The sequence below is a fragment of the Dipodomys merriami genome, unplaced genomic scaffold (assembly GCF_024711535.1).
Source record: "Dipodomys merriami isolate MVZ:Mamm:240054 unplaced genomic scaffold, mDipMer1.0.p SCAF_7, whole genome shotgun sequence".
In the NCBI taxonomy this organism is placed as follows: Eukaryota; Metazoa; Chordata; class Mammalia; order Rodentia; family Heteromyidae; genus Dipodomys; species Dipodomys merriami.
The window spans coordinates 72,747,266-72,767,682 of NW_027206290.1; the positions used below are offsets into that span (position 1 = coordinate 72,747,266).

The 20,417-nt window shown below is 49.2% G+C and overlaps 1 protein-coding gene across 24 annotated transcripts in view; it reads left to right on the forward strand.

Annotated features, from left to right (window-relative positions):
• Positions 1–20,417, forward strand: part of Epb41l1 (erythrocyte membrane protein band 4.1 like 1) — a 135,741-nt gene that overhangs the window by 43,348 nt on the left and 71,976 nt on the right. The window contains exon 1 of one of the 24 annotated variants that reach the window (XM_070007197.1): positions 17,138–17,321. The exons of the other annotated variants lie outside the window; for them this stretch is intronic. The gene's annotated coding sequence lies outside the window, so the exon portion shown is untranslated. Of the gene's footprint in view, positions 1–17,137; positions 17,322–20,417 lie in introns of those variants that run through there. 24 annotated transcript variants of the gene reach the window in all.

A 20,417-nucleotide genomic window follows, 5' to 3' on the forward strand; every position in this document is an offset into this window, starting at 1 on the left:
TTATTGTCAGGTCTTATTTCTGTTGTCTGTAAAATGAGGCTTTGCTGTCTTGCTTGCTTATTTGTTTATATATTTGTGCTGGTACTGGGGCTTGAGTACAGGGCCTTTTTCCTCTCGAGGCTAGTGCTCTTCTACTTGATCCAAGCCTCCACATCCAGCTTTTTTTTTTTTTTTTTTTTTTTTTTTTTTTTTTTTTGCTAGTTAAGCATCTCCTGAACTTTCCTCCTTGGGCTGGCTTTGAACCACAGTCTTCAGAGCTCAGCCTCTTCAGTAACTAGGAATACAAGTGTAAGCTATTGGTACCCATCTTCTTCACTGGTTTTAATGCTCCACAAGAGGAACTGAGAGCTAGAGCTTTGTGACTGAGCTCCTTCTTGCTACCTGCTAAAGACATACACCATGTAGCTCAGGGTAGAGAACCTGTTTAGCAAGTGTGAGACCCTGGGTTTAGTCCCTAATGCTACAAAAAATGTAGGCCAATAGGCCCCAGTCATAACATTAAGGATACAGCTCTTAGTCACTGAATGCTTATTCCATAGCAAGTTCCTTTATGTATCTCTCCTCATTCTATGCTCTGATGGCTGAGTGAAGCCAGCTTCCTATCAGATTAGATGGAAGAGGCCATTGCTCAAGTCCTGTGTCCACCAACATTACAGCCTAAGTTTTTAGCCCACAGTGTATACATCTAATACATAAATAAGTGAAGGGCTACTCAGCGGGGAAGAGATGGAGCTGAGATTTAAACCCAGGCCTGTCTGCCCCCAAATTCTTGCCCTATCCATAAGGCTACCTCTGAGAATGAGACTTATAGAAGTTATTAAACTCTTCAAGTTTGAATATATAAACTTAAACTTGACACCACACAAAATAAGAATGGCAAAATAAATGGAAGTTTCCACAGACTAGGTGGTTGGGCGGCTTAAGATTGTGTGAATATGTCTCTCCTTTGGATCATCACATCATCTCCAACTTACTGTGGTCTCACTTTTACAGTTCTCCCTATCTCTCTAGCTTCATCTTTTACTCTTTTATTCTCTTTTCTTCTTCCTTCCTTCCTTTCTTCCTTTCTTCCTTCCTTCCTTCCTTCCCTCCCTCCCTCCCTCCCTCCTTCGCTCCCTCTTTCTTTCTTCTTTCTTTCTTTCTTTCTTTCTTTCTTTCTTTCTTTCTTTCTTTCTTTCTTTCTTTCTTTCTTTCTTTCTTTCTTTCTTTCTTTCTTTCTTTCATGAGACTTGAACTCAGAGCCTGGGCACTGTTCCTGAACTCTTTGGTTCAAGGCTAGCATTTTACCATTTGAGCCATAGGTCCACTTTCTGATGGTTAGAGATTAGAGTCTCACAGACTTTCCTGTCCAGGCTGGCTTTGAGTCAGGATACTCAGATCTCAGCCTCCTGAGTAGCTTGTGAGCCACCAACAACTGGCTTCTCTGACTTGTTTTTCTGTTTAGCACTTTAATTTTTTAAAAAATTGTGGCAAGATACACATACCCTAAAAATTACCATCTTAACCATGTTTAAATGTCTCATTCAGTGGTGTCAAGTATATTTTCATTGTGAAGCCATCATCACCACTTATCTCTAGAACTTTCTTTTATCTTGAACAAGTAAAACTCAGTTCATGCATGTAATTCTCAGTATTCAGGAGGCTGAGGCCTGAGGATACAAAGTTTGAAGCCAGCACTGCTGTTGTAAGCAAAAACAAAAGAAAATTGAAACCCTATATCCATTAAACAATAACCTCCCCCTCCCCCCAGTGTTCTACTTTCTGCTACTGTGAGTCTGACTAGGTATCTTATGTAAGTGAAATTATGCAGCATTTGTCTTTTTGTGAATGGCTTATTTCACTTAGCATACTGTTCCCAAGCTTCAGTCATGTTGTAGCCTGTCAGAATGGCTGTCTTTTCTAAAGCTGAATAGTATTCCATTGTGTGCATGCGCCACATTTTGTTCTGGATGCGTACTTTTTAACTTCTACCACTTGGCTATTGTGTATAAGGCTGCTGTGGCGTTGGGTGCATAAATATCTCTTTGACACTGCTGTCATTTTGTTTGGATGTGCACCCAGAAGTGGTTAGCACTTTTTCTTTTCTTTTTCTTTTTTAAGCACTGTTTATTGTGTACTTAGCATGTGCCAGGAACTGGGTTAAACACCTGACATATTGCCTCAGTGGGTCCCCATATGCACTGTGTATGGCAGATAAAATTAGCCCAAGTTGGCAGTTGTGAGAATAAAGGCTCGGAGAGGCTGGCTTACTAGCTCAAGTCTCCCTGCCAGCCAGGAAGCCTTGGAGCAGGCTGGAGCGCTGTTCTCTGCCAAGGCCCTGCTTTGAGCCGTGCTGTGCTGCCGCCCCGTGGCCTCAGTCTCTACCCAAGGACACAGTTTTCAGCCTCAGCTGTGGGTTTCTCGCTCATGCTCACATTTCCACGTCTCTCCCGCCTTGTGTGTGTGTGTTCTTGGTCTCTGAAAACACTGAGCAACTTGTGTGAAGGCCTTTGGACAGCTGGGGAGTTTTTGTGAGATGGAGAGGCCTGTAGGGGAGGCCTGTAATTTGCTTTCTAATCATAGTCCTCTGCTTTGTAACTGCCTCTCTCCCGTGGCTGCAGGGATCTCCTTCCACTCCCGTGGTGACTGGCTGTGGATCCTCAAAGAGTCAGCCCCAGTCAGCTCCTCCAGGCGGGGGACACTGCCCTGGGCTCCTGAAAAAGGCTGTGTGTGTGTGTGGTAGGGGTGTGTGTGTGTGTGTGTGTGTGTGTGTGTGTGTGGTAGGGGTGTGTGTGTGTGTGTGGTAGGTGTGTGTGTGTGTGTGTGTGTGTGTGTGTGTGTGCGTGGTAGGGGGGTGGGACACCAGGCTGAGTTTGCTTCTCCTGGCTCCCTACTTCCTAACAAAAACACAGAGCATATTCTCAAGAAAATTCTATAAAAAGATGGAGAAAGAGGTTGCTATAAAGGGGGCAGGGGAAATGTTCCTAAGATATTTAGCTTCAAAATGGTTACAGTAAAATATCCCAGAATTTTTTGGGTGGTTTTAGGGACTTTTTCTCTCTTCCTTTCTTTCTTTCTTCCTTCCTTCCTTCCTTTCTCTCTTTCTCTCTCTCTCTCTCTCTCTCTCTCTCTCTCTCTCTCTCTCTCTCTCTCTCTCTCTTTCTCTCTCTCTCTCTCTCTCTCTTTCTTTCTGTTGTGGGGCTTGAACTCTGGACCTGGGCACTGTCCGTGAGCTCTTCAGCTCAAGGCAAACACTCTACCACTTGAGCCACAGCACCACTTCTGGGTTTCTGGTGGTTAATTGGAGATAAGAGTCTTGCAGACTTAACTGCCCAGGCTGGTATTTGAACCATGATCTTCAGATCTCAGCCTCCTGAGTAGCTAGGAATAGGCATGAGCCACCAGTACCTGATGAGATTTTCTTTTTTTTGTTTTTGTTTTTGTTTTGTTTTGGGTCTGGACGGTGGGCCTCAAATCTGGGCCTGGGTGTTGTCCCTCAGCTCTTCAGCTCAAGGCTAGCGATCTACCACTTGAGCCACAGCGCCACTTCTGGCTTTTTTTTTCTGCTTATGTGGTGCTGAGGAATCGAACCCAGGGCCTCATGCATGCAAGGTAAGCGCTCTACCACTGAGCCACCTACCTAGCCCAAGGGATTTTCTTTTATTATTAGTGTATATTAATCATACAAAGAGGTTTCTCATTGTGATATTTTCATGCATATATATAATGTACTTTGACAAATTCACCCCTCTTTTTTTTGTTTTTTGGTTTTTTTGGGGTCCATTCGTGGGGCCTGAACTCTGGGTCTGGGCGCTGTCCCTTAGCTCTTCAGCTCAAGGCTAGTGCTCTACCACTTGAGCCATACATAGTGCCACTTCCGGCTTTTTTCTTTTTGCTTATGTGGTGTTGGGGAATCAAACCCAGGGCCTCAGGCATGCAAGGCAAGCACTCTACCACTGAGCCACCTTCCCAGCCCCAAATTCACCCCTCTTTGACACAAATTTACCATCTTATTACTCTTTCTTATCTCCTTGTTCCCTCTCCTTTTTCTGTTTTAACAGTTTTTAGTGGGTTTCATTATGCTGTTTTTATACATATCTGTAATTTCTTTGATCATATTCACCTCCAATCATTTTTCTCTCCCCACTCCCTTTTACATTTGTCTTTTTTTGGGGGTGGGGGGTTATGGGGCTCCAACTCAGGGCCTTGGTGCTGTTCCTGAGCTTTTTTTCACTCAAGGTTAGCATTCTACCACTTTGAGCCAAAGCTCCATTTTCAGTTTTCTGGTGGTTAATTGGAGTCTCACAGACTTCCCTGCCCAGGCTGACTTTGAACTGGGATCCTCAGATCACAGCCTTCTGAGTAGCTAGGATTATAGATATGAGCCACTGGTGCCCAGCTGTGGGTTTTTGTTTTTGGTTTTTTGGTTTTTTTTGGTGCCAGTTCCAGGGCTTGAACTCAGGCCTGGGCACTGTATCTGAGCTTCTTTTGTTCAAGGCTAGCACTCTACCACTTGAGCCAGAGCACCACTTCTGGCTTTTTCTGTTTAGTGGTATTGAGGAATAGAACCCAGGTCTTTTTTTTTTTTTTGATCCGGCCGTGGGCCTGAACTCTGGGCCTGGGCACTGTCCCTCAGCTCTTCAGCTCAAGTTTAGTGCTCTACCACTTGAGCCACAGCCCCACTTCCGGCTTTTTTTTTTCTGCTTATGTGGTTGGTGCTGAGGAATCGAACCCAGGGCCTCATGCATGCAAGGCAAGCACTCTACCACTGAGCCACCTTCCCAACCCTGGAACCCAGGTCTTTATGCATGCTAGGCAAATACTCTACCATGAAGTCACATTCCTAGCCCTGTTTTTTGTTTTGTTTTGTTTTTGTGCTGGGGCTTGAACCAGGGACTGGGTACTGTCCTTGAGTTTTTATTTATTTATTTATTTATTTGGTTGTGGAGTTTGAACTCTGAGCCTTGGTATTGTCCCTCAGCTCTTCAGCTCAGGGCTAGAGCTCTACCACTTGAGCCAAAGTGCCACTTCCGGTTTTCTATGGGGGGGGGTGGTTATTAGAGATAACAGTCTCAAGGACTCTTTCCTGCCCAGGCTGGCTTTGAACTGTGATCCTCAGATCTCAGCCTCCTGAGTAGCTAGGATTACAGACATGAGCCACCAGTGACTGGCAAGTTTTTCTTTGTTAAATATTATTGTTTTATTTGTTTTGTTTATGGGGTATTGAGGAATCAAACCCAGTGCTTTATGCATGCTAGGCAAGCAAGTCTGCCATTAAGCCACATTTCCAGTCCCTCCCCACGCTTTTTTGTTCAAAGCTAGTGCTCTACCACTTGAGCCATAGCTCTACTTCTAGCTGTTTTGGTAGTTCATTTGAGGCAAGAGTCTCAAGGACTTTCTTGCCCAGGCTGTCTTCAAACCAAGATCCTCAGATCTCAACCTTCTGAGTTATAGGCTTGAACCATCAGATCCTGACTTGCCTCCCTTTTTAAAAAAAAAAAATAGAAAAATAAATAGAAATCAACTAGAATTCAAGCCCTAGGATTTGGCTCCTATTTTGTCTTAGTCAGCAGATAGATGTGCAGGAAAAAGGTCAGCACAGTTCAAGCCAGTGGCCCCATGTGGAGCTGGGAGCATGCCCAGAGTGGGAACCATGCAGGCTGATTCCATCTAGCTTTCTTCCCCCTGCCAAGTGTGGGTGCCATAACCCCCAGGAGAGGAGCTGGCCAGCTGGCCCCTCCCTTGGTAAGATAGGCCCAGCTGGAAGAGCCCAGAGGTGGAGAGTGGCGCTGCAGGATGCCTTGTTGCTAGGAGACCTGAGGAGACAGCAAGGACCCATTGCCAGAGCAGGGAGGGAATGCGAGTTGGTGTGGAGATGCTGGGCGCGTGGCCCCAGATGGGCTTTTGTGAGATTCTGAGCAGGGGATGTTGATATAGCAGCTGGGGGCTCTGCCAGGCAGAGAGGAAGGGGACAGAAAGCAGGGCACAGGGGAATATGACTTCTTCATTGACCAGGGGCTCTAGATCACTTGTTCATTTCTTCTGTTTAGCTCCTTTTATTTCTAAACCAGATCTGCATTTGAATCCTGATCTGTTGTGTGACTTTTAGCCTGTGTTGTGCTACTACAGTTGATGGGCCTTAGTTTTCTCAAGTACACAACAGGTGCAAGCATTTTGACAGCTGAATGGAATACAAATAAGAAAGCACACTTGACTGGGTGCATCCCAGCTACTCAGGAGGTGGAGTTCATGAGGATCGATGTTCCAGGTCAGCCTGAGACAAAAAGTTAGATTCCATCTGAACTAATAGCTAGATGTCAGTCCAGCTACGAGGGAAATGTGAAGAGGAGGATCGTGGATTAGGCCAGCCTGGGTAAAAAACACTGGAACCTATCCCTGAAGTGACTAAATTAAAAATGGCTGAGGTTATAGCTCAAGTGGTAGAGGACCTGCCTAGTAAGTATGCAAGTATGGTGCCCTGAGTTCAAACCCAGCATCACCACACACAAAATGTACAAAGACCAAGCTGAAATATGCAGGTACTACAGTTGTTTTTCTTTGTTATAGTAAACAGTTTTTTGTTTGTTTGTTGCCAGTCCTGGGGCTTGAACTCAGGGCCTGGGCTCTATCCTTGAGCTTTTTTGCTCAAGGCTAGTGCTTTACCATTTTGAGTCACAGCACCACTTCTGGTTTTCTGGTGGCTAATTGGAGATAAGAGTCTCAGGACTTTACTTCCCAGTCTGGCTTTCAATGGCATTCTTCAGATCTCAGCCTCCTGAGTAGCTAGGATTACAGACCTGAGCCACTGGTGCCCAGGCCTGAGATTCTTTTTTGTTCAAGGTTAGCACTCTACCACTTGAGCCACAGCTCCACTTGTGGCTTTTCCTGAGTAGTTTATTGGAGATAAGAATCTCATAGACTTTCCTGCCCAAGCTGGCCTTGAACCACAATCCTCAGATCTTAGTCTATAAATAGGATTACAGGCATAAGCCACTGGTGCCCAACTTAAACAATTTTTTTCATGTACTGTAATATGAGGGAATAAGACTCTTTTGTCTGGGTTAGATTTGGGGGCTGGGAGCTTTAGAGGGGGCTTCCCCTGTGGGACCAGTGTTTCAGGCCTCTGGAGTATCACTGAATGGACTCCAAATTACTAAAACTTCAGAGGAAACAGGAAGAGCCAGCAAAGTTCAAAGGCAGAGAGGGAGCGAATAGGGGGGCTGTGAGGCTGAGAGGAGGGGCCTCTATGTGATTCTAGGAAGGACTTTGAATGGTTCAGGTTAGAAGCTGTGAGGAGAGGCTAAAGGGCCTTTCTTGTCATGGTTTTTATGTAAATAACATATATTCTCTCTCTCTCTACACACACACACACACACACACACACACACACACACACACACACACACTCACACACACACACACACACACACACACACACACACACACACACACACACACACCAGAATATAAGCAACCAAACCAAGCCTGAACAAGCATATAAATCATCTTACTGTCATAAAACAACCTCTGGTTGTTTTGTAAAAATATGTCCTTCCAATGTTCTTCTTTCCTTCCTTCCTTCCTTCCTTCCTTCCTTCCTTCCTTCCTTCCTTCCTTCCTTCCTTCCTTCTCGTTCTTTCTTTCTTACTTTCTTTCTTTCTTTCTTTCTTTCTTTCTTTCTTTCTTTCTTTCTTTCTTTCTTTCTTTCTTTCTTCCTTCCTTCCTTCCTTCCTTCTTTTCTTTTCTTTTCTTTCTCTTTCTCTTTCTTTCTGTCAGTCTTAGGCTTGAATTCAGGGCCTGGGTACTGTTCCTGGGCTTTTTCAACTCGAGGCTAGTAGTGCTTCACCACTGGAGCTATGGCTCTACTTCTGGCTTTTTGGTGATTAATTGGAGATAAAAGTCTCATGGACTTTTCTACCCGGGCTGGCTTTGAACTGTGATTCTCAGATCTCAGTCTTCTGTGTAGCTAGGATTATAGGTGTGAATCATTAGTGCCTAGCCCAATTTGCTTTTTTCTATGTATGTACACACCCACACACCCACACACACATTTGGTAGAAGTTGGACTGTATGTTTTATAATATTTTGTACCTGATTTCCCTCCCTCCCTCCCTCCCTCCCTCCTTTCCTTCCTTCCTTCCTTCCTATCTCCCTCCCTCCCTCTCTCCCTTCCTTCCTCCCTTTCCCTTTTCCTCCTTCCCTTCTTCCCTCCCTCCTCTCCAAACCCCTTCCTGCCACATAGTACAGGCAACATTGGGTCTATCATTTAAGGCTTCATTCTTACCAGTTGCCTTTCCAGCCCCAGGTGCAGGCCATGGACAGCAATGTCCTTTCTGACCCCTGGGCCTATTTTATGCTTCTCTTCCATCTGTCTAGCTTGTCTTTCTGCCTCCCCCTTTAGTGTTCATCTTTGAATGTTACCTCTGACACCTGCTCCCCTCCTATCTCTTTCTCCTCTAGGCTCCCCAAAACCTTCATATCATCCTTCTCTTGCAACGTTGAGTGCTTTGTCTTATAGTGCACTTGACTAGTGTTGGCATTCTCTCCTTCTCTCTCCCTCTCCCTCTCCCTCTCTCTCTCCCCCCTTCCTCTCTTCCTTTTTTTGTGCCAATACTGGGACTTGAACTCAGGGCCCTGGCATTGTCCCTTAGCCTTTTCATTCAAGGCTGGTGTTCTGCCATTTGAGCCATATCTCTATTTCTGGCTTTTTGGTTGTTAATTGGAGATAAAAGTCTCATTGACTTTCCTGCTCAGGCTGGCTTTAAAATTAGATCCTCAGATCTGCGCCTCTTGAGTAGATAAGGTTACAGGCATGAGCCACCAGCATCCAAGCAGTATTTTCTTTAACTGACTGTGAGCTTCTGCAAGGTGTGGCTGTTTCCTGGAGCAAGCTCTTACTTCCTCCTGCAGCTCCGTTCTGGTCCACGGAGGAGCTCAATAAATGTCACATACTTCCCACTGGTACACTGGGGATACAGAGATGATAAATGTATCTATCCTGCCCTCAGGCTGCTCATAGACTCCCAAGAGAGTCTGATCCTTGTCCAGAGAACCATTAAAGCCACCGGGCAGAGAGATAAGGGCCACAGAGGGCCCAGTTAGCCAGGGAAGTCCGGCAGGAGCCACCTAGGCAGAAGGCTGTGTTTATACACAGACAGCTTCTCTGCCCAGCCTGGCTGGGGTGAGGAGATGGGAGCATTCAGACATCCCTGCCTGGCTGTTTTGTGATGTTGGGGATTAACTGGTGGTGCAGCGGCTGGTCTGGCCGTCTGGTCCTTGCAGATGGATGGATGAGGAGAAGGTTGCAGATGGCGGAGCATTGCCAGCTTCTGGAGGTGGTGCTGGCTGGGGGGTGCCTGGGCTGGGAGTGTGAGCGTAAGCACATGTTTATGACCTGAGTGATGGATGGCAGGAGAATTTTTGCCAGGCCTGGCTTGGGGGGTTTATGAGGTCTTCAGACTCGTCTTTGTTTTAAATGCAAAGACAGTATAAAAAAAAAAACAAGAGACACTGTACATGTCTATAATCCCAGAATTTAGGAGACTGAAGATTGAAAGTTTGAGACCAGCCTGAGTCATATAGATCTGTCTCAAGAACAAAACAAAACAAAAATCCCAATCCCCAATCTTCTTTATTGACATAACATAGATATAGAAAAGTGTATGATCATAAAACCATGACTATAATCCTAGCTACTCAGGAGTCTCAGATCTGAAGATCAAGGTTCAAAGCCAGCTTAGGCAAGAAAGTCTATGGGACTCTTATCTCTAATTAACCACCAGAAAACTGGAAGTGGTGCTGTGGTTCAGGTGGTAGAGCATTAGCCTGGAGCAGAAATAGCTCAGGGGTAGCACCTAGACCCTGAGTTCAAGCCCAAGACCAGCAAGCAATAAATAAATAAATAAATAAAAAGTATAGATCATAACCCACACAAATACTTATGTAACTATCCTCTGAGACATGTCACATCTCCACAGTAAATGTGTGTTAAAATCAAATGTGTGCAGGGTTATGAGAGACACACACAGGCTCAGAATCAGGTCTGTGACTGGGCCTATACCCTGGGTCTCTCTTTGCTAGTCATTAGCAGAACAACCTTGGACTGGTGACTTAACTTGGGTTTCCTCCCCAGTGAAATCAAGGTGGATAGTTCATGTCTGCCTTACAAGGAAGCAAGAGCTTTCAAATGCAAAGTGTAGGCAAATTGCTAGGCACAGTGCCAGCATGAAAGCGGGGGATTCTTGACATGCTTTGTGAAGATGATGCTGATCCAAGGTGGCGTGGCAGCCTCCTCTGGCACCCGGGACCACAGGCACACACACAGCTTCTCTCCTCCTGCCTGCCCATGGGCCCAGTCTTTGTGTGACACTCTGCAAGATCTGTTCTGACTGCAAGGAGCCCACGATGCTGTGACACTAAACCTCAGGTGGCAGGTCGGGTAGATGTCTGTATGCAGTGGGAATGCAGTTGGATCTTCTCAAGCAGGGAGGTGAGAGAGGTAAGGGAGAGTGGCCAGAAGTATGAGGACCCATGAGAAAATGGGATGTTCTGGCATTCTGGTGAACTCCTGGCTCCTACTTGCTCCCTAGCTTCTAGCTCTGGCAGTGAAGGTGGTCCAAGAGACACACATACTATGCTCATATTAGGAGCTGAGTACTGAGCTAGGTCCTCATGAGATAAAGAATGCGAAGTAGTCTCTGTCCTTTTTTTTTTTTTTTTTTTGGTCGGTTTTGGGGCCTGAACTCTGGGCCTGGGCGCTATCCCTCAGCTCTTCAGCTCAAGGCTAGTGCTTTACCACTTGAGCCACCATGCCACTTCCGGTTTTCTGAGTGGTTTATTGGAGAATGTGTCTCATGGATTTTCCTGCCCAGGCTGGCTTTGAACCAGGATCCTCAGATCTCAGCCTCCTGAGTAGCTAGGGTTACAGGTGTGAGCCACTGGCACCTGGCTCGTCTCTGTCCTTAAAACCTAGCATGCATTGGAAAATGAAGGTTCTTCAGCAAGTCATTCATGAGAGGGAAGGGGACAGACAAACAGGTTATTTCTAGCCACAAGGGCTAGAGAAGCTGGGGAAGCAAAAAAAACAAAAAACAAAAAAACTCTGGAAGATTCTGGAAGAATGGCTATTGGAAAAGGAAAAAGTGGTCAGGGCAAAGGATAGAGGAAAGAGAATGGGTGAAATTGAGGGCAGGGTCAGCCTGACCAAGTGCCTCACTCGGAGCTGAAGAGCTAGGTAAAACCAGGTGGAAGTGGGGTGCCATCAGGGATGGGGTGCCACCAAAGGCCCTTCACCAGAAGGAGAGCAGGACCTACGCCTGGGTGTGTCACCGGGAAAATGGCTTTTTTTTTTGGCCAGAAATGGCTGTCAACTGTCCAATCCATGAGACGCCAGCCCTGTGGGGGGCCTGGATGTGGGTTTGGGGTTGCTAATCTTCCCACCTTTGAGAAAAGTCAAAGGGCTTAGTTTAGAAGTGAGACAAGCTAGGCGCCAGTGGCTCACGCCTGTAATCCTAGCTACTCAGGAGGCTGAGATGTGAGGATTCATGCAGGACTGTGCTTCCCACCACCTAGCTGGAAGGTACCACGGGGAGGCCTGTGGGGTTTGCAGTGCTTTGCGGGGGCTTCCTAGAAGAGTGGAAAGGAGCGGGGCCTGGGAGCAGCTGGGGAGAGGAGGCCCTGCCCCGTAGGTGCTGTGGTTTGTCCCCCCGCCTGCTCCCTCTATTCAAGCACAGCCACTGTGCAGTGCCTTGCGGGCAGGACCAGCACTCAGGGGGAGCAGCCCTGCCAGGCAGAACTTTCCAGCCTTCAGGGAACGCTGCTCTGGAAGGTTTGGCTTTGGTCACTTCCTCCCTCTGGCTCAGCTCATCCCACCCAGGCCCTGCTGCCCTCTGGGATCAAAGCCAGTTGCCCTGAAATACCCTCTTCCTCCTCTGTCTTCTTGGTTTCGCTGCTTCCTCCTCCAGGAAACCTTTTCTCATCCCCACGGGCTGGATGAAGACTTGAGAATAGCTAAACCTGTGCTGGTTAAAAGAAATACAACATGAAACCAGGTGCTGGTGGCTCATGCTTATAATCCTAGCCATGCAGGAGGCTGATTTCTGAGGATTGCAGTTCAAAGCCAGCCCAGGCAGACAAATCTAAGAGACTCTTATCTCCAGTTAACCTGTAAAAAATGAATTGGAGGCATGGTTCAAATGGTAAAGCGCCAGCTGTGAACGTAAAACCTAGGCCCTGACTTCAAGCACTATTATGTGGGTACACGTGTACCCCCCCCACACATACACGCATACACACACACATACACATGCACACGCACACACACACACACACACACACACACACACACACACAGTACTCCACCTAGTGGCACATGCCATTCAAGAGAATGGAAGGATTCCAAGATCCCAGGAGGTAGCTTGAGCAACAAAGCAAGACTAAGACTTAAAAGTAAAAATAAGCCAGGTATTACCTACTCAGGAGGCTGAGATCTGAGGATCACAGCTCAAAGCCAGCCAGGGCAGAAAAGTCCAGGAGATTCATATCTATAATTAGCCAACCAAAAGCAGGAAGTAGAGGTATGGCTCAAGTGGGAGAGTGCCAGTCTTGGATGAAAAAGCCAAGTGAGAGCTTGAAGCCCTGAGTTCAAACACCAGTGCCAGCACAAAAAGAAAAAGACCTGTGAAATAAATGAAATTATTCTAAAAGCATCTTTTATTTAGCACAGTTTTTCAGTACAAAAATTTCAAGCAAGGTCTATGTTCATTTTTATTTTAGTACTTTTTTTTGCCAGTCCTTGAGCTTGAACTCAAGGTCTAGGCACCATCCCTGAACTTCTTTTGCTCAAGGCTAGCACTTTACCACTTGAGCTATAGCACCATTGCCAGCTTTTTCTGTTTATGTGGTACTGAGGAACTGAACCCAGGGCTTCATGCATGCTAGGCAAGCACTCTACCACGAAGCCACATTCCCAGCCCCTTTTGTACTAAATCTTTAAAGTTGAGTGTATATTTTTATGTTTATGTTCATTCTGGATGTTGGATAGCCACATGTGGCTGGTGGCCACCATGTTGATTAGCACAGCCCGAGAGCAGAGAGGACATTCCAAGGCTTGAAGCTCAGGGTTTGACAAACCATAGACCTGGCAGACACATCCTGGCTCTGGCATTTATTACTGAGTGAACTTTGACAAGTCCATAAACCCTCTGAGCCTCAGTTACTTCAGCTGTAAAAGGGATTAGTAACTTCAGAGCCAGAGAATTGTTTTAAGGATTGTTTAAGGATTAAACAAATGAATGCACGTCTAGTGCCAGGCCAGAGGAAGAAATCAGAAAATGGCAGTGAGATTAATCTTTTTGTGGTTAGCTTCCGTGGGGTTGTTTGTTTGTTTGTTTGAAGATAGAGGTCTCACTGTCATCCTGAGTCTGCTGAGATTACAGGTATATGCTACCATGCCTGGTTTGTGAGATTAATCTCTGATGTGCTGCCTGTGTGCTGCCCTCCTCCACTGGGTTGATTATAAAATCAAGGACAGAAACTCCCCAGTTCTTCCTCCTCTAGTGCTCAGGACTTGGCTGGGTGTGAATGTTACTGCTTGTTGAAGGTAAGACTGAAACTCTGAGCCGAGAGTACCCCCACCACATTCTGACCCGTTAGGACCAAGGGGTCCTTGGTGGCTAGATGTACTGAGATGACTACTTGTGAGTAACCTCAGCAAGTCTCTATCAAGGCCCTGTTCTCCTCCTTTGGAAGGTTAAAGGGGCTGCAGGAGGCGAGGGGGGCCTGCCTGAAGTATTTGGTTGTTTCTGCCTTGCCATCAGTGGGGTGGAGATTGGGGCTGAAAATGTGCTTTTTCTCACAGCCGGTGGGTGAATCACTTCTGCCTATTTCCTGCTTTTCCCTATGCTGGACTTTTGTACCTTCAAGTTTCTTCATCAAGTTAAACTATAAGAGAAAATAATTCCTTCTAGCTCCTAGACAAAGCAGAGAGGGGGACGAGGAGTTCTGGCCTTTCTTTTCTGCCAGCATTTACTGGCCTTCCATCACAACAACCTAGTCACTGGTACGGGGTAGAGAGAGCTTCTCCCAATTTATAGGTGTGTGAGAAAATGGAAGCCCAGAGAGGTCAAATAACCTGTCTAACACAGGACAAGGATGAACCAGGGCTGCTGGCTAGGTTGCTGGCATTTCTCCATGGAGGTGTTTGTTTATTTGTACATGCATGCATGCCAGTCCTGGGGCTTGAACCCAGAGCCTGGGTGTTGTCCCTGAGCTTCTTTGGCTCAAGGCTAGCACTCTACCACTTGAGATACAGCACCACTTCAAGCTCTTTCTGTTTATGTGGTTGGTGCTAAAGAATTGAACTCAGGGCTTCATGCATGCTAGGCAGGCACTCTACCACTAAGCCACATTCTCAGTCCCTCCATAGGGGCTTTTATAAGACTCAGTCTAGCTGAGTATTGTTCCTATGACTCCTTCCTTCCTTCCTTCCTTCCTTCCTTCCTTCCTTCCTTCCTTCCTTCCTTCCTTCCTTCTTTTTTCTCTCTTTCCTTCTTTCTTTCTTTCTTTCTCTTTCTTTCCTTCTTTCTTTTTTTCTTGTTCTTTTCTTTCTTCTTCTTCTTCTTTTTTTGCCTGTCTTGGGGCTTGAACTCTGGGCCTAGGTGTTAGCCCTGAGCTTTTGTGCACAAGGTTAGCCTCTGTATCACTTGAGCCACTGTTCTCAAGAACTTTCCTGCTCTTTCTGTCTTGGAACTGTGATCCTCAGTTCTTAGCTTCCTGAGTAGCTAGGACTGGTTACTGGGATGAACCGTGGGTTCCCAGCCTCAGTTTTGTTACTTGAGGAATGAAAGTAGTCAAGAAAACTGGGTAGTGGCTTCAAATGATGCCTGTGGAGGCCCCCCCCCAATCCTATCCCAATATTTGATTTCTCTGAAAAGGGGTATTGTTGGGGAAAGTGGAAAGTGTCTGCGCCACAGAGCCCATATGACTGTGCAAGTGTGACCTTGGCCAAGTCACTCACTGTTCTGAGCCTTGGCTCCCTACTTATAAATGGGGAGCATTCTAGAAGAGTGATCCGAACTCATAAGATGCTGTGAAAATGGAGTACTTTGCAAACTGGAAAGAGCCAATAATAGAAAATAATAACCAGGAAATAATGGTATCAATAACAAACGTAGAAATAATAATCATGCTAGAAGTAGCTTAAGTTTTAATGTGTCCCGTTAGCCGGATGTGAATTGGATCCTTTGGGTTTAAATCCAGAGTGAAGTCTGGGAACATCCTGCTTTGGTCCTGGAGTGTAGCCTGGATTTTCCTGGGAAAGTAAGAGGCTCCATGTGGCTGGGGAGGGTGAGAACGGGCTGTGCCCCACGGGAGGAGTGTGTGTGTGTGTGTGAGTGTGAGTGTGTGTGCACGCACGCGCGCGCATGTGTGGGAAGGCGCTTGTCTGGGGAAGGGACAGGGGATGCCCCAGGAGGGGTTGAGCTTGGAGGAGCAGGAGGGCCCTGATGCAGCAGGGGAAGCTGGTGATGTGGGAAGGCCAGCCAGCAGAGGAGGCTGAGAGTCAACTTGGAAGCCTATGTGCATATGGAACGGTAAGTGGATCTAGCGTAGTTCCTAACTATGACTGATGGTTTCACTCATTCACTGGAATAAACGCATATGAACTGAAATCAAACTGCGGCTATCCCAGTGGCAGCCCCTTCTCCAAGGCCACACTCCAGGGCCTACGTGGGCTCTCTGGGGGAATTGAATTCATGGAGGCCTGGAGGGGGCTCTGTCTGGAGAAGGGCATGGGAGGCTCACTTCATTCTGCTCTCGCCCATCCCTGAGCCTAAATGGCAAAGAGGGACAGCGAAGGCTTCTGATGCAGGAGTTTGTGTTTAACTGAGAGAAGGGAAGGCCTAGTGTGGGGTGAGACAAAGGAAGTTAGTCACCCTCTTGGGCTGTGTAAGGGGTGCTGGGAGAGGGCCTAGCCTGTACCCTAGGTTTGGGACTAGGACTTAGGCTGGAAAGACACCATGATGGCACCTGAGTGTAGAGGCGGCGGGTGGCCTGTCCCCGGAGTGTGGGACACACAGAGTGGAAATGGCAATCCGCTGGTGAGTCGCACATGGAAGCAATCGTAGCATGGGGACACAGAGGGGTCAGCTTCCATCTGGGTGGCTTTCCTGTGCTGTGTCCCACAATGGCCAAACATAGCTATGCAGCACATCTGGCAAGATGGAGGAAGAGCTGTGTGTGCCTGGCTTGGCCACGGGGGTCAGGTGGGCCTCTAGTGTGGACTTATGGGCAGCATTGTTTGATAACCAAATGTGGGTTGTATGCCATCTTCCCACACGGAACCCTAAGCATGGCAGCAAGTGGCCAGGGGTACTTGGGGACCTCGGGCTGGTCTGAAATCCAGGCTCCCTGCTCCTCACAGGCTTCTGGGGTCAGAGTCCTGGCCTGCAGATTGGATGAGAAGGCTTGCCCGATGGAGAGTGACTTTCCAAGTTGTCACAGTGTGGCTGGAACAGAGGAGCAGGGCTTAGCGTGGTTTTGCATCATGAGTTCTGCCACACACACACACACACACACACACACACACACACACACACACACACACACACACACACACACACACACACTCAGGCACCTGGAGGGTTCCCAGGAGGCTGTGCCATGGCCCTTCCCAGAGTCCCAGGCGGGTTACAGCAGTGGAATGAGGGTATCGGGCTGAGGTGGGATGGGAGACCCACTGAGGCTGAGTCACCCTATGAGTCAAGGATCCTCCCCCTCCCTCCCTCCCTGTCTTTCCCCAGCCCCCAGAGGGGCCTGGCTGGGCAGGGAGGCGGGCTGGCTAGTGCCTGGGTGGGGACATCTACCCTGTCCCCGCGGTGGTCTGGTCTGGTGTGTGTGTGTGGGGGGGGGAGCTGGAGGAGGTGTCTGCGCTCTGAGCGGCTGAAGGGGAGAGGAAGGCTGAGGAGGAGGAGAAGGGGGAGGAGGCAGAGGAGGCGGAGGCAGAGGCAGGGCAGCCACCGGCAAGGAGGAGGAGGAAGAGGAGGAGGAGGGGGAGGGGAGGCAGGGGGAGGGGGCGGAGCGGCCGCCCCGAGGCTGGGCGCGGAGGCCGCGGTGGGGGCGGGCGCACGTCGGGCGCCAGGCCCGGGGCTGTGGGCACGGTGCCCAGCCCCCGGCGCACGCCGATCGCTGCCGCCGCCGCCGCCACCGCAGTCAGCATCCACGGCGGGCGGGGTATCGCGCGCGGCTGCTCCGCAGAGCTGCCCCGCCCCGCGGCCTGTGGGGCCCGAGGAGCCGAGGGGCCGCCCCTCGTCCAGCCGGCCCGAGATGGGGACCCCCAGGCCCAGGTAGGCATGTGGGGACGTGGGGATCAGGTGGCACGGGGCGGGCGGGCGGGCCGGGGGGGGGGGGGACGCTACATCTAGGCCCAGCCTCCAGCCCAGAGAGAGGAATGGGGAGCGAGCCCGGGAACTGAGTTGCGGGCTGTGGGCTCCCTGGCCAGTCCGTCGGCCGGACATGGGGGACTCCTTGCTGGTCCCCGCTCCCCAGGCCGAGATGGATGGGCTGGTACCTTCTGTGGGGCTGGAGGGGTCGCCGAGGAGCGCTGGGCTCCAGCGGGCTGGCCCCCGCTGCTCCTTCCGTGAGGCCAGGGCTGTGTGGATCTGGGGTGCTGCAGGACCACATCTTGGCTGGAAAGCTGGAGGTTGCGGAGCGCGCCCTCCTCCCCCTGTCCTCTCCCCCTCCCCCCTCCGGTCACAGACCCTTCCCCACTTTCCCCTGGCTTCCTATCCCACCTCCTCTCCAGAGCTCTCCCAGAGCTGGGGTGCTGGACCTCAGTCCTAGATCCTCTGTGTCTCTGGTCTGCTGTCATCCTGGCCAGGGGTTGTCCCCACTGACTTAGGGTTGATGACTTGTGTCACAGTCGTTTATGGCATCCGCATACTTGGGGAGGTCCAGAGTCCCCAAGACTTGGAGAAGGTTGGGGGGAGGGAAGGCCAAGAGACTGCATCTGCCAGGGTGGCTGAGGCCACTGACTAGCCCAGTAGTATGAGCCCTTGGGACGGTGAGAAGCAAGATAAGGACTAAAAAGGACCTTGGGTGTGCTGGCTTCTCTTGGTTCCCAGCCGTGGTTCTTGCTTTGCCCCAGAGATCTGAGACTCACTACTACCACGTGTTCCCTTCACTCCGGCTCTGCGTGTCACCTCCTCTGCACCCCAAGGTAGGAGCGTAGGAAGAATGCATTTAGGACCTTTCTGCGGCTGCCCTAGGTCCAGCTTGCTCCATCTGCATCCTTCCCCCAGGATCTGCAGTACTTGGGCAGGTGGGAAGCTGGAGCCTGAGACCGTGCCCTGAGAAGCTCCTGTCCCAGGCAAGGGGATGGAGAATAGAGGCGCTGTGTGCCTGCTGCCCACCCGTGCCTCCAGATGGAGCCTGCAGCAGAGCCAGCCTGTGCCAGCCTCCTCTTGCAGCTCCTGTGGACCAGTGAGGCCCTGCCAGCCAGTACAGGCTTGGAGCTGGCTTCTGCTGGCCAGCCTGAGGTCCTGCCTGCCTAGAAGCCCATGCACAACATTTGTGGCTCACAGACCACTGTCCTTGGGATCTCAGGGATTCCTCAAGGCAGTTCTGAAGGGGCGGGGGGTGGGGGTGAATGTAAGAAGGTTCTATTCCTGTTATAAAATCCTTACTGAACTATGTGGCAGTTGCCTGGGTCCAGCTCTAGTTGCTTCTTAGAGAACCCCATAAGAATGGTGCTGGGTCTCTAGTCCTCCTCCTGCGGTAAATAATAAAAAGTGGATCTCCTCTCAGGAGAGGAAGAATGACTTGTCCAAGGTCATTTAGCTGCAGAGTGGAAGAGTCAGTACTGAGTGTTCCCAGGTCCTTTTTCTCTTGGTATGAGATTCTCCCAGCCCAAATGCCTGCTGTTCTGCTGCTGTGGCAGATCCAGAGGCAGCCCGCTGACAGGGCAGCCATCAAGCCTGGAGACTAAGGCTCTCCTCAGCACAGGCTTTACCTTGGCGTCCCCATTGTTTTTCCCATGGAGTGAGCCAGAGAGGCCAGGACTCAGAGAAAGGGAGCTGGTGGCCCGGGTTCCTCTTGGAGTGTAGAGAGCAGACACTACTGGCTGCCCAGAGATGTCCTGGGCACCAGAGGGCAGTGGACAGGGTCTGTCTCGAGCCCAGATGGGCTAACATGGGATTGCCTCTTAGTTCCAGTTTCTTTGTGGGCCTTTTTCTGATTTCTCTGCCCCATTTATGAAAAAAGGAAGGATAATCTCTCTGGAGTGATACCAATGATTACAGAAAATGACGGCAGTTATTGAGCACTTACTGTTTGCCCTGCACTGCTTTCTTTGCATCCTCTCATAGTAACTATCAGAAAGCTGCTGTTATTATCTGGTGTGTGTGTGTGTGTGTGTGTGTGTGTGTGTGTGTGTGTGTGTGTGTGTGTTAATGGATGAGAAACAGACTCAGGTTTTATGGTATGTGCCTGAGGTTACATAGCTGGGAAGTCCAGAACCCCTCCCTTTTGCCATGACATTATTCCTGGGACAGTGTCTGGGTACCCCCAGGTTGGTGGCAGTAAAGCTGGGTAATTAAGTGGTAGGTCAGGTTTGGTACGGGTAGAGGGGTTTGGGTTTTACTAGGCAGGGGATGGTTCTATAACTTGAATACTGCCAAAGTTCTAGGGTCAACCTTAACGCTCTGCTTTCTGGCTTCCTCCTAAGCACGGAGAAGCTTCAGACTGACTGCTCCCATAGGTTACCAGGGGAGATTGGCTGGCTCTACCACTTGCCTCCTACCAAATTTGGGGGCTTCTATGGCCAGGGCACACCAATGGGAATGCCAGGTCACCAGCCAGGACTGTGTCTCTGTTGGCAGGGCCTGATGCCTGGGTGGATGGATGAGGGTGGTAGCAAGCTGGCTCTCTTTCTTTGTGGGCAGGAGGCTTGTGGATAGGAATAGTAACAGCTAAGTCTATTGAGCACTTACTACGTGCCAGGCACTGTTTTAAGGTCTTACATGTACAACTCCTACAGTCCTCCCCCAATCCTGTAAGGTAGCATGTCCTCTTCTTCCCTCTTTGCAGATTGCAGAAGCTGAGGCTTACTGAGGGAAAGACAGTTGCTCAGGGTCACTGTCCTAGAGGCCATGGCAGGCATGGTGCACCTTGTCAGAGGTCCGACTCTGTTCTGTTCCGCGTTCTCTTGTGCAACCCACTCCTCCTGAGTGGTCTCAAGCCTGGATAGGAGAGACACAGATGTGCCAGAACAAAGGGAGAGATGGTGCCATTGGGTCAGCTCAGCGTGTTTGGTATTTAGGGAAGTTTCAGGAAGATGGGGGCTTTGCTAGATGTGAGCCTTTGGGGGCCAGTGCTCCACTGGCTCAGGGCAGAGGGCAAAGAAGTAGGGATACCTTTGAAGGAGAGTGGATGGCATGGTGAAA